Here is a 12,870-nt window from a genome sequence, read left to right on the forward strand (position 1 = left end):
CTTTTTTTTCCCCTCCTTTTTACCCCCTGGTGGGTGATGTGCTCTTTGTGCCTATAACCGTCTGTATCTTTGAGGTTAAGTAGTTTAGTAACTTGGTTGTGATCTGTTACTGCCTTGAGCACATTGTGTTAAATTTTTCTGGAATTCAGTGTGTTCTTTCAGTATGCAGATTGATTCCTTTAACCACTTCAGGAAATTTTCTTGTTCTCTATGTGTATTTTTAAAAATGCATCTAGTGTTCCATTTATCAGAATCCCCGCCTCAAGACTCTTTCTGTTGGATAACTGTTGTCTGCTTTTTATTCTTGTTTTTATCTATCTATCTCTTCAACTAGCATCCTGTATGCTGTTCGTAATCCTTTCCTCTGAATGAATAATTCCATTTTCAGCCGTGTATCCCACACTTTGTTGCTTTAACTTACTCATTTGGCTGTGTTTTTATTTTATTTAATTAATTAATTAATTTAGAGAGGGAGAGACGCATGAGCCGGGGCGGGGGCAGAAGGAGAGAGAGAATCTCAAGCAGACTCCATGCTGAGCGTGGAGCCTGATGTGGGGCTTGATCCCACAACCCCGAGATCATGACCTGAGCTGAAATCAAGAAATCGGAGGCTCAACCGACTGAGCCACCCAGGCGCCTCTCCTTTGGCTGTGTTTTGATCATTTTCTTGGGTGTCTCCTCTCCCTTTCCTCTGTTGTTTCATCTTCTCATCTTTGCACTCTTGTTTTCCTGAGTTCATGTTCTTGCTGTCTTGAGCATGAAGCATTTGTGAGAATTTCCCTTTCCTCCTCGAGGCTTCCATTTTTCTTCTAGGACACAGTCCCTGTCTTTTGAACACCTTGTGCTCCTCTGTTTATCCTCTTTTGCTGCCAGCTGTTGGCTTGGTTGCTATGCTGTTCCTCTGCACCCCACTCATGCTTGGACACGGGCCTCTAAGACTGACCCTATGGCATTTGCGTAGGAGGACTTTCAGATTAGTATTTCGGGGACAGAGTGGAGAGGACAGGTGTGCTGCTGGGTGGATGTGGGGTGTGTGAGGCAGCAAGACCCTGTTCCTTTCTCCGGTTTCTCTCTGGTTTCTCTCCTGTCACTCTGCCCCAGGCCAAATAGTGGGTCTTACTCTGGCTTTGGGGCTTTTGATGGGAACATCTGGAGTTTTGTCTCCTCACTAGATTAGTTTCTGGGGAGTCTGCAGAGCGGGGACCCTGCTCAGTTCCTGAATCTGTGTGGCCGGGGAGGTCTACAGTATCCACTCGGTGCTCCTGGAGCACTTTCAGACCACAGCGAGTTTATGGCTGCGCAGCACTCAACCTTATGGCCGTAACCTAATTTACTCATCCAGTCCTTTATTAGATACTTACTTGGTTCTGATTTTTCAGTATTTTAAAAACCTAAATGAACATCCATACACTTAAATATTTCAGGATTCTTCTCAATCCCCAAAGTCCATTCATGTGAAATGTTGGGTGCCTGCCATGTACCAGACACGTGCTTGGTGTCAGGGGTTCCTGGGTGAGTGTGTGAGGGGTAGTCTCCCTCCACCGGGCTTCGCAGGGCCCCAGGGAATCCAGAGAGCAACCCAGAAGTAGCAGGTAGAGCTGGAACGAGGATTAGGAAAGTAAGAGGCGGCAAGAGCCTTGACCAGCACACAGTAAGGAAGTTCTGCAGCAGGTGGATGTACTTCCTAAGGCCGTCTGTCCATATATTGCCAAACTGCATGCCATAAAGGTTGCAGCAGCTTAAATGTGCTTCTTCCCGCCCCCCCACCCCCCATCCCCCACCCTGGCAGTGTAGTCCTGAGCAGGTTGAATTCCTAGAATATTCTTTCTCTTGAGCCAGGATCTGCTTCCTTAATTTCCACTTGGCTGAGTATTTGCCTTGGACCTGACCCATGGCAGGTCTACGGATGCTTCACGTTCTTCTGCTGTATTGCCCACAGAAGGTCCCCTGTGGAAGCAGTGGTTCTTTCCAGCGCTGCTTTTCTTGGGTTAGGGAAGAGAGAACAGGGAGGGTATTTGTGTCTTGGGCTTGTGGTATTGATTGAGATACTTAGACCTCTCCTGGGAGTTACTTGGGCATCCTGCACTGTGATATTGACTCACCGTATTTAATATTGTATTGTGCCTTAAGCATTGAGAAAGGATCCCTGCCCAGGGTTTTAAGTCTTAGATAAAGCACAAACAAGAACTGTAGGAAGGGCCTGGGCGGGACCAGGACGTGGGCAGGAACAGGAAGAGTGGCCTGCAAGAACGATTTATATCTTCATTTGATTTTAGCTGTTTGCACAGCAGTGCGGGGAGACTATAGGAGAGCTTTTGAGAGGAATTTTGTTTTTCTTCTTTTTTTTTTCTGTTTGTTTTTAAGCAGAGGTGCAAGAGCCAGGTAGATAATTCCCTGGGTGAACAATATTATTTGGCAGCGGATCTGTGGATGATTGCAGTTAGAAAGGGATAAGTGATAAGTTGCTATTATTTTTTGACTTACATGGACCAGGGAATCTGAAAGCTTTATAAACCTCACTGGCCTCAGTGGTTAAAAGACGCAAGGTGAGAAAGTGGTGAGGACTTGTGTAGGAGAGGGGTATGGAGGACTGTGCCCTGCCTTTCATTTTGGCGCTCAGATGCCCCCTCCGAGAGACCCCACCCCTGCCCACACCCCCCTCCAACTGCTTCCCCCACTCTGCTGGTAGAGCCCCTCCAGCACTTACCACTGCTGTCACTTTTTCTTTTTGTTTGCCCTCCAATGAAGATAAAAATTTTCTCAGGGTCCTGCTCACCGCTAACCCTCCAGCATCCAGGATAGGTCCTGGTGTTTAGCAAATAGTAGGCGTGCAAATAAACCAAAGTGGTCAAGTATGGACTCCTGCTTCAGGTATGAGTAGGTAGTCTGTTGGTCAAAGAAGGTAATGGGCTCAGCACTTAAGTCTCCTGTCTGTAAGGAGTGGGAGGTGGGTCATGCAATTGCAAATAAGACCTCTTGGCCCTTTCTGAGAAGCCAGGGCAGGGATATTCCATGGCTGGGTGAGGCCCTGGGTCAGGAGCTCTGTAAGGAGCAACTGGGACCACTGAGCAGTAGAAAAACTTGCAAAATGGGGGTCTTGCTTTCTTTAACCACCCCCAAACCATTTTTTATTGTGGTAAAATATATATAACCTAAAATTCGCCATCTTCACCAATTTTAAGTGTGTAGTTCAGTGGCATTAAGTACATTCACTCTGCTGTGCAACCATCACCACATCCAGCTCCAGAGATTTTTCACTTGCACAAACTGAATTCTGTGCCCACTATGCACTAAGTCCCTGTTCCTTCCTCCCCGGCCCCTGGCAGCCACCATTCTGCTTCCTGTCTCTATGGATTTCACTTTAGGAATGTCAATGAAGTGGAATTGTACAGTATTTGTCCTTTTGGGGCCGGCATACTGTCCTCAGGGTTCGTCTGTGTTGTAACAGGTGTCAGAATTCATTCTTTTTAAGGCTGAGTCACCTATTGCCCATCTACTCTCCCTTTGAAATCAGATATAATGATCAGCACATGAGGAGAAACCAAGGACATGTTATCACATGGAGAGTCACATCCCAGGAGCCAATTCCTGGTCTGGGCTGGGAAAGGAGGGAAGAGAGGAGTCGTCCAGGGCTCCAGCCTGGGGTGGGGGTGGGGGGTCGGCTTCTGACTGCGTTGACACCTAACATGAAGGGCTCTTGGGAGCCCTGGAGGAGCAAGGAGACTTTGTTGGGGTTTCTCTTCTGATGTCTCAGCCTGTGCTTTATTCCGCAGTTGAAAAGCCCAGGCTGTGAGTTATTGATCTGTCGTTTCATGTTCCTGTTTAGGCGACTCTCTGTGCTGTTGCTGTGTTATTGACACATACGTTATTCTTTACTGCGACGTTGAACACTGAGTTAGTTGTTGTCTCTGCCTTGTTTTTGGGAAGTAGAAGAAACCCAGGTGAGACTCTGGATTATCTGCGTCAGTCGTTCTAGGAGTTAAACTGATTATGTAAGAATTGGACTCCTTTTAACATTGATTAATTGAGCTATGGGGCGGATTGTCTTTTCTGGTTACTGAAAGAGGACTTGATTGCCTTGCTTAGAGACAGCCAGGGTGGAACATGGCCAGGATAGCAGGAACTTTCCGAGGAACTTGTCAGACCTCTGTACAGACCATCTTTTAATAATGCTCATGTCTTCACAGATCTGAATTTGGACTCCAAAGTGCCCAAGTTCTTTTGTGACTGTGACAAGATAAGTGCAGAGTTTTAATCTTCTTAGCAAGGTCTCGTCCCGTGGTTTCGAGTGAAATGAGGGAGAGCAGGAAAACGGGGAGAAAGCAAGCAAGTAGGTGAGCATGACAATGCCATGATACCACCTTACACCAGTAGAGTGCAGAGAATTTCAAGCAGATCTGAGGGAGATACCCACCTGGATGGGCAGAGGCATACCTGTATCTCGGGAGGCGGTAAATGTGTAGTTTGAATAAAAAGCTTAGTTAATATTTTCAATTTGGAAAACGAAGAAAATACACGGCTTTGGAATTTCCAAGGTCCTTAAAGGAAGCCGTAGTAGTTCCGCTAACGAAAATGTGCGGCATAGGTTTTTTAAAAATTGAGAATCACAGGAGTTAGGCTTTCCAGCTTAAAAAATACTTTTCTTTTGCACAGACCTTCGTCATTTGTTCCCCTCAACAACATACAGGTAGGCATGGTTACTGACTTGGGAGAGAGAGGAAGCAAGGCGTAAGTTGCTTTGTAACTTGCCAGGGCCACATCTTGCGTCAGGAGTGCCTCACTGGTGGCTCAAGCACAGGTCCTTCTAGAACATTCTCAGTGTTCTTTCTGATTTCTTTCTTATCTCTGCCCTTGACCACGGCTGGCATTTTGGTTTCTCGTATTCTGCACCACTGTTTGCTTTGTCTTCGGAGAGAGAATTTTATTATGGGAGGAAATGTTCCAGGGTGGATCAGATTAGTGTCTTGGTGAACTTTGTGCCAGGCCAGCAAAGGAAGTGCCGGCCAGATCTTTTTTCCAGAACAGAACTCACTGTGCACTTCAAGGAAAATCTGGGAGGCAGCCCTGCAGGAGGAAAGTTAGAACTTGTTTCTGGGTGCACACTCTGAGGCCACTCAGTGTGAGTTGGCGCATTTGCCTTTGGTTGCTTGGGATTTCCTTGAACGACACTAGCTGGCATTTTCCATGTGGGATTTACACTTGGTAATGGCTGAGCCATGCCGTGGTTAATGCTTCTTTTCAGTCGGGGAGGGCGTGTCACCAGGATCCTACTGTTTTAAACAATTTTGCTTATGCTCAAATAATTAAACTCCCCAAAGATGTTCGTCCATTAGGGATGTTGCTTATAATTATTTTAAAAAGCAGGCAACGCCTGAGTGTAGCTTTTAGACATAGTAGATTTGAAGGTCAAAAGTGCTATTTAAAAAACACTTTTTAGGGGCGCCTGGATGGCTCAGTCGTTAAGCGTCTGCCTTCGGCTCAGGTCATGATCCCAGGGTCCTGGGATCGAGCCCCACATCGGGCTCCCTGCTCAGCGGGAAGCCTGCTTCTCCCTCTCCCTCTGCTCCCCCTGCTTGTGTTCCCTCTCTCGCTGTGTCTCTCTGTCAAATAAATAAATAAAATCTGAAAAAGCAAACAAACAGAAAAACACTTTTTAACCTGGGTAGATACATGCATGCCCCATGGTCTGTGTTCTCCAGGTAGCCACAGCCCCTGCCCTCTGTTGCAACAGGCCCCCTTTCTCCCTCTTGAGACAATTCTTCTGCCTGAAGTGTCTCCTTACTTAAATCCTGATTTGTCATTTGCCATACTTCGGAATAAATATGTCCTGTATAAAATCTAAAGGCGTGAAGCTGGGAATCCGACGTTTCTCCGGCTTCCTCCATGTGGCCTAACATCTGCGCAGAGCACGACCTGTTGCAAAGAAGAAAGCAGCCGGAGGGGATCTTGGCAGACATCTGGTTTCACCCCTTCTGTTTTAGTAGGTGCGGGGAGACTGACTGAGGCATATGGGTTTCAAACTAAGATGACTTTGGTGAATGACTTTTTGTTAGACGGTTCCTTGATGATCAAAACCGAAGGCCGAGCGTCAGAACGGAAGGCTCCGGACTTGCTGTGGCGCTGGGAGCCCTCCTCCTCCCCAAGGCTTTGCCCCTGGGTGTGTTGTCCTGCTCCCCTCACGCTGCTTTCTTGCCGCTGAAGCTGTCTGTGGCGCAGGGGGCTCGCTTCATTGTGGGCTCCTGCCCTGGCTTCTCGGACCTTCCCTGGAACCTGACGCTGGCAGTGATCCTGATTGAAAAATCAATAAGGAAATGCAGGGAGTGTGAAATCCTTCATCCTCATCTCTTGCTCTGTTTTCACAGGTTTTTACAAAGTATTTTACAAAGTGTTCCTCCGAGGTGTGGAGGTCAGTTTATCCAAGTTGATGACTTTATTTGCTAACAAGGGCTTTTAAAGTGTTTTTCATTATGAAGATTTTCAGACCTACTCCAAAGTAGTGAGGACAGTGTAATTGCATCTTCCAGGCCCGTGGACATTGGGATCAGGAAGCAGGTGCCTTTGGATCATGGTTTTTGCCTACTTTGCTTTATCTCTTACTCTCTGTGCCTTCTCCTCACCCACTGATTTATTTTTTTGTTTTAAAGATTTTATATATTTATTTGTCAGAGACAGAGAGGAGAAGCAAGGGAGAGCTGTAGGCAGAGGGAGAAGCAGACTCCCCGCTGAGCAGGGAGCCCGACACGGGACTTGATCCCAGGACCCTGGGATCATGACCTGAGCCGAAGGCAGACGCTTAACGACTGAGCCACCCAGGCACCCCTTGATTTAACATTTTTAAAAAAGGAAAACTCTTTTATAATTCTTTAATCAAACCTATAAAATCTATAAACAAGGTCTGTGTAGAGAAGCCTTTCATTGCTACCCGCTCCTTGCCTCCTTCCCTCTGCCATAGGGAAACCTCTCTTTTTCTAGCTTAGCTTTCTCCTGTTTTGTTTTACAAATATACTCTACATTCTTGCACCCTCCTTTTACAAAGGTCACATTTATTCTGTTCTATGCCTTGCCTTTGTTCACTTAGGGACATATCCTGGAAATCATTCCACATCAGAGAGTTGATATTATCTTCTCTTTTGTTTTGTCTTTCATTATGTAGAAGTACCATAGTTTATTCAACCTGTTCTCTACTGATGGACTTTTTTTTTTTTTTTAAAGATTTTATTTATTTATTTGATAGAGAGCACAGGTAGGCAGAGCTGCAGGCAGAGGGAGAGGGAGAAGCAGGCTCCCCGCTGAGCAGAGAGCCCGATGTGGGGCTCGATCCCAGGACTCTGGGATCAAGACCTGAGCCAAAGGCAGACGCTTAACGACTGAGCCACCCAGGGGCCCCTACTGGTGGACATCTGTGGTGTTTTCATCCCTGGCCATGCCTCAGTGAATAACCTGGTGAATAAATAATTTTGTGCCTATATTGCTGAATCATTGGGATAGATTACCCTTTCAATCCTGAAATCCCAACTCTAGTAAATGAATATGAAGCTTTGTTAGATATTACTAAATGTCCCTTCCTCCACTGGGTTTGTACCACTGGAAAAAATTGCCATCAGCAATGGATGAAAGTACCGGTTTTCCCAGATTCGTCATCAGATCTGTTGTCAAACTTGTGGATTTCCGCCAACCTTATAGGTGTTTCTGCAGTGGTTCTCGTTTGCGGTCCTTGTATTATGAGGAAGTTGAGCGTCTTTCGTGTTTAAAGGCTGTTTTCAGAAACTCCTTATTCTTAACCCTTTGCTTCATTTTTTCTTCGGTGGTTCTTTTCTTCCCTTCAATATTTAGACATTGTCTAAATACTAGGAATATTAGTCCTTTGAACAATGAAATTAAAAAGCTCTTTTTCCTGTTTGTTATGTCCTTTAGTGGCTTTGCTTTTGGTGTGTTTTCCCTTGCATAGGTTTTTTAATGTAGTGGGATTTAGAATGCCTTTCTTTTATACTTTATGATTTTGAGGCATGCTTAGGAAGGTTTTATTATTCCCAAGTTATACAGGAATTTACTCCTTTTCTTCAACTACCTGTAAATTAGCTTTTTTCTATTAATACTTTTAGAGCTGTTCTTCTATGTCTTCTGGCTTGCATTGTTTCTGACAAATCTATCATTCTTTGTTGCTCTATAATTATTGTCTTTTTTCTTCATCACCGGCTTTCAACAGTTTGATTAGATGTGCATTTATGTGATTTTCTTGATGCTTTTTCTGCTTGGAGTTTGTTGAGATTCTTGGATCTGTGTGTTTATAGTGTTCATCAAACTTGAAAAAAAATTAGCTATTTCTTCAAATATATACATATTTTTTCTGTTCTCTGTTTCTTGCCCCACCCCTCCGCTTTCCCCCTGGGACTCCAATTAGTAGGCTGCTTGCTGCTCTTCCATAGCTCACTGATGTTCTGTTATTTTTCTTGTTGTTAATCCTTTTTCTTCTGCTTTTCTTTTTTTTAAATTTATTTTTAAAGATTTTATTTATTTATTTGAGAGAGAGAATGAAAGAGAGCACAAGAAGGGGGAGGGTTAGAGGGAGAAGCAGAATCCCTGCTGAGTGGGGAGCCCAATGCGGGGCTCGATCCCGGGTCTCGATCCCGGCACTCCAGGATCATGACCTGAGCCGAAGGCAGTTGCTTAACCGACTGTGCCACCCAGGCGCCCCTCTTCTGCTTTTCATTTTAGTTTTTAATCACTGTGTCCAAGTTCCCTACTTTTTTTTTTTCCTGCAATACTTAAATTAAATTTAATAGTAAATTTAATTACTTTTAGTAATTTAGTACTTAAGTAATTTACTTAAAGTAAATTAAATTACTTTTAATCCCATCCAGTGTATTTCTGAGTTCAGACACTGTTTCTCCATCCCTCAAAGTTTGGTTTGGATCTTTTTCTATATCTTTTTTTTTTTTTTTTAATCTTTTTCTATATCTTTAATTTGGTGTCTCACCATCCTCATGCTTTCCTCTACTTTTTGAACTTGGAGTATATTTATAATACCTGTTTTGTGTCCTTGTCTGCTGATTATTTTATCTGTGTCCTTTCTGGTTCTGTTTCTATTGATTTTTTTTTTTTTTCCTTTTGGTTAATGGTCAGATTTTCCTACACCTTTGTTTCTAATTCTGAGCAGTGTTTCTAATGGCACTAATACAAGGACATTTTAATGACTATTTTAATTATAAATTGAAAATCTATTTTACTTTCAGTGTCAGGAAGGTTGAGTTTTTCATTTATTGCAAATACTTTTAGGGACTCAGTATTTTAATTTGAAGGCAGAAAAGGTCAAGGAAATTATGCGAAAATGTTTAAAACTTCATTTCTTAAACAATATAGTGAGAGGTTCATGGCTAAAAATATGGTCAGTCGTGCTGATGCGATACTGATACTGAGCTTTCACAGGTCCCTGTGAAGATACTGCTTTAGGCATGGATCAGATGTTAGAGTGTCCGCGGGAAGAGTGTGTGGTTTCTGAAAGTGGAAGGCTTTGGTTCAACCCTCTTCCCTGCTCATTTGTGATTTTTACTCAGATTCTTTGCTTCTGAGTTACTCTGTCTAGGATGAGTGTTGTGTGAAATTTAGAAATGACACTGCCTTGGCAATATTGCTTTTAATTAGCCCCTGGGTGGTCTGTATGGCTTTCAGTCCAGGCATTTGCTGGTAGACATGGAGCGTTTGGATGGAGGGGAAATGTACTGTTTCAGGGAAACAGATCCAAACTACACACACGGAATGTCCATTCACTGTAAATTAGGATTTAGTAGCTGGGGGAAGGCTCTTAATTTGGTTGGATAGTTATTAAGCAGAAAGAAACTGTTGCTTTTGAAAACTGAAGCCTGGATCAAGTTATTTATGGCTGTGTTCGTGCAGAAGCTGTAGGTATAGACAATGAGATGCTTGTTCTATTTCCTGAAAATAACTCTGGGGGAAACCTTGGCGAATAAATACTGTGCGTGAGCTTAAAAGTGACTCAGCTCTTGGGAGCAGCCTGCCCAGCTCCCCAGGCTCCTGTCTCCCTCATGTGTTAGGATAGAGCGAGGCCTTTAGCAGCCAGGAGAACGGCCCTTGAGCTTGGCTCTTCTCTGCCCTTTTTCTTACCCAGAAAATAATACCACCTACCTTGTGCTATTTTTATTAAGATAGACAATATCAAGTGTATGACATATCTAACAAAATGCCAGGGAACATGCCAAGAATTCAGAAGACAGCCTGGGTCTGCCACCTCTGCGTGTTCTGCCTTAGAGCTGGTAATTTAGAAATCGTCACTGTTGGTGGTTCTGTGGTTAATTGGGGTTTCTAGGACTGTATTTTAGTTTTGCATAGGTATTTATAAATCTGATTTGACTTCTTGTGTGGGTAATGTTTAAGATCCTCTGAACTTTGATTTTCTTAGGAAATAGAAGTCTTATTCTGCAACAGTAGAAATCTTATTTTGCCTCAATAAAACAAGGTATAATTTTGCCAATTGGATTTCTGTTAAAATCCACAGTGTTCCTATAAATTTTGGTTTTAAACAGCTCTGTTGGCCAGCTAGAGCTGCCATAACAAAATACCACAGACTAGGTGGCTTAAATCAATATTTATTTGCTCACTGTTCTGGAGGCTGGAAGTACACAGTCCAGGCGCTTCTGGCAAGGTTGGTTGCTCCTCAGGCCCCTCTCCTTGTCTTACAGAAGGCCTACTTCTCCCTGTGTCCTCACATGGAGCATTCCTGGTGTCTCTTCCTCCTCCTCTTCTTCTTCCTCTTCCTCTTCTTCTTCCTCTTCTTCCTCCTGCTCCTCCTCTTCTTCTTCCTCCTCCTCTCCTCCTCCTCTTCTTCAGTTTATTTTTTAGAGAGTGCGTCAGGGGTAGGGGCAGAGGGAGAGGGAGAGAGAGAATCTAAGCAGACTCCACGCTGAGCACAGACCCCAACTCGGGACTCTATCTCACCACCGGGAGACCATGACCTGAGCCGAAACCAAGGAAACCAAGAGTCAGATGCTAACCAACTGCGCCACCCAGGTGCCCATTTCCTCCTCTTAAAAGGGCACTAGTCCTCGCAGATCCGGGCGCCACCTTTATGACCTCATTTAACCTTATTACTCCTTCAAGGCCCTGTCTCCAAATATGGTCATATTGGGGGTTAGAGCTTAGGCAGATGCGTTTGTGGGAAGGACACACTTCAGTCCATGACAGTAGCGGTCCTCTGTCTTGGTTTTGGAAGGCCCACAGCAGAAACAGTGAGGATAGTGTTATGCTGGTAATCTGTAGCCTTTTTATCATTCCACCCCTTCAATGGGTGACATGTCCTCCTGTTCTTATTTTCTCTTTACGTTTCTCACCACTTGTATGTCCGTAATATGGTGGCTTTCCAACGTTTTTTGAGCATGACCCACAGACAGAAAAATATTTATGTGTGTGTGCTTACCTCTAACAAATATTGTACAAGTCAGTGGTTGGCCTTATAAAGTGCCATGTCTTTTCTTTTTCATTTTTTAAAAAGCTGTCTTCTGATGGGCTACTTCATGTAATTTGGGAAACCTGGTTACAGCTTAGGTTTAGAACTTTGATGTGTGAGATCTGTTGGGTGACTTTCCTTTTTAGTCTTTTGGGGCTGAGGACATGCAGTTGGTTTGCACTGATTTACGGTATTTTGGAAGTCTATCATAAGACTTCCCTGCAGAGGAAATTATAGTTTGGAAAATTTCCCTGCCATTTGGCAACTTTTGTAGGAAATAGAAGACGGTAGGGTGGAAAAGTTTCATCATATTGATTGTCTTGGCTGGGAGAGACATACAGCTATGTCTTATATTCAGGAACGGGGCAGATTGTAATGAAATCTAACTGTGGCTCAGTGACAGATTTTTATATGTGTGCCTATTTTCTCTCTCAAGGTGTAGGCTTGGTTTTGTTTTAGAATTACCTTTCCCTGACATAAGCTCCTCCCCATAAGTAGAAGAATCTTTTAAAGAATAAAAGCCTAAATTTTTGATGGCTTTGTTTCAAGTCTTCATTCCATGTGATAGACCGTGTTGGGGCTTGTTTATAGTTTTATTCCTGGTATCTGTGGTTATCAGAGGAAGATGACCTACATGTTTAGCTGTTAACAATGAACTGTGCTGGCCCTGTGAGCTTAATAGGATAGATGAAAACCTGTTTCATGTCATCCAGAAGGATGCACTCAGGAAATTGGAATTGCTCTAAGTACAAACACAAAATGACATTTTTTTTTTTAGTGTCAAGCCATAGAAAGTAATGGACCTAAGGATTATGTAAATGTTACTTTGAAATTGAAATGCAGCTTATTACAGGAGGACCCCAGGGTACTTCAAGGTTGTAGAGAATGAGTACATACCCTGCTTTTGCCTTTCCTTCAATACGTATGACCTTGGAGAAGTGTTTGAGCCTCCATTTCCTCATTCAGAAGTCTTCATTACACAGCAGTGAGCTAGTCCCTGGAATAGAAAGGTTACAAAGGTGAGTCTTCTCCCTTCTCCTGTTCTTCCTCATTCTGCCAAGTTTTTTTTTTTTTTTTTTTTTAATAGGAAGTCATGAAAACATACTCAAGGGGCGCTTGGGTGTCTCAGTCAGTTGAGTGTCTGACTCTTGATTTCGGCTCAGGTCATGGTCTCGGTCGTGGGGTTGTGGGATCGAGCCCTGTGGAGGCTCCACGCTCAGCGGGGAGTTTGCGTCAGGTTCTCCCTCTCCCCCTCTCTCTCTGCTCCCCACCCCCTGCTCACAGGCTTTCTCTCTCTCAAATAAATAAATCTTTAAAAAAAAATACTCAAAAAGATGGATGACCAGTGAGGATAATTTTTCCCATTTATTCTTTGTCTTAAATAATCTGAACAGTTGGTTTTATTATGA

General features: G+C 43.8%; 1 protein-coding gene across 9 annotated transcripts in view; it reads left to right on the plus strand.

The window, feature by feature from the left end:
* The window catches only part of TBC1D8 (TBC1 domain family member 8), an 84,961-nt gene that overhangs the window by 25,996 nt on the left and 46,095 nt on the right, over positions 1–12,870 (plus strand). The window lies entirely within an intron of this gene.

Source organism: Leptonychotes weddellii, chromosome 10, assembly GCF_054177405.1.
Source record: "Leptonychotes weddellii isolate Sample4059 chromosome 10, ASM5417740v2, whole genome shotgun sequence".
NCBI lineage: Eukaryota > Metazoa > Chordata > Mammalia > Carnivora > Phocidae > Leptonychotes > Leptonychotes weddellii.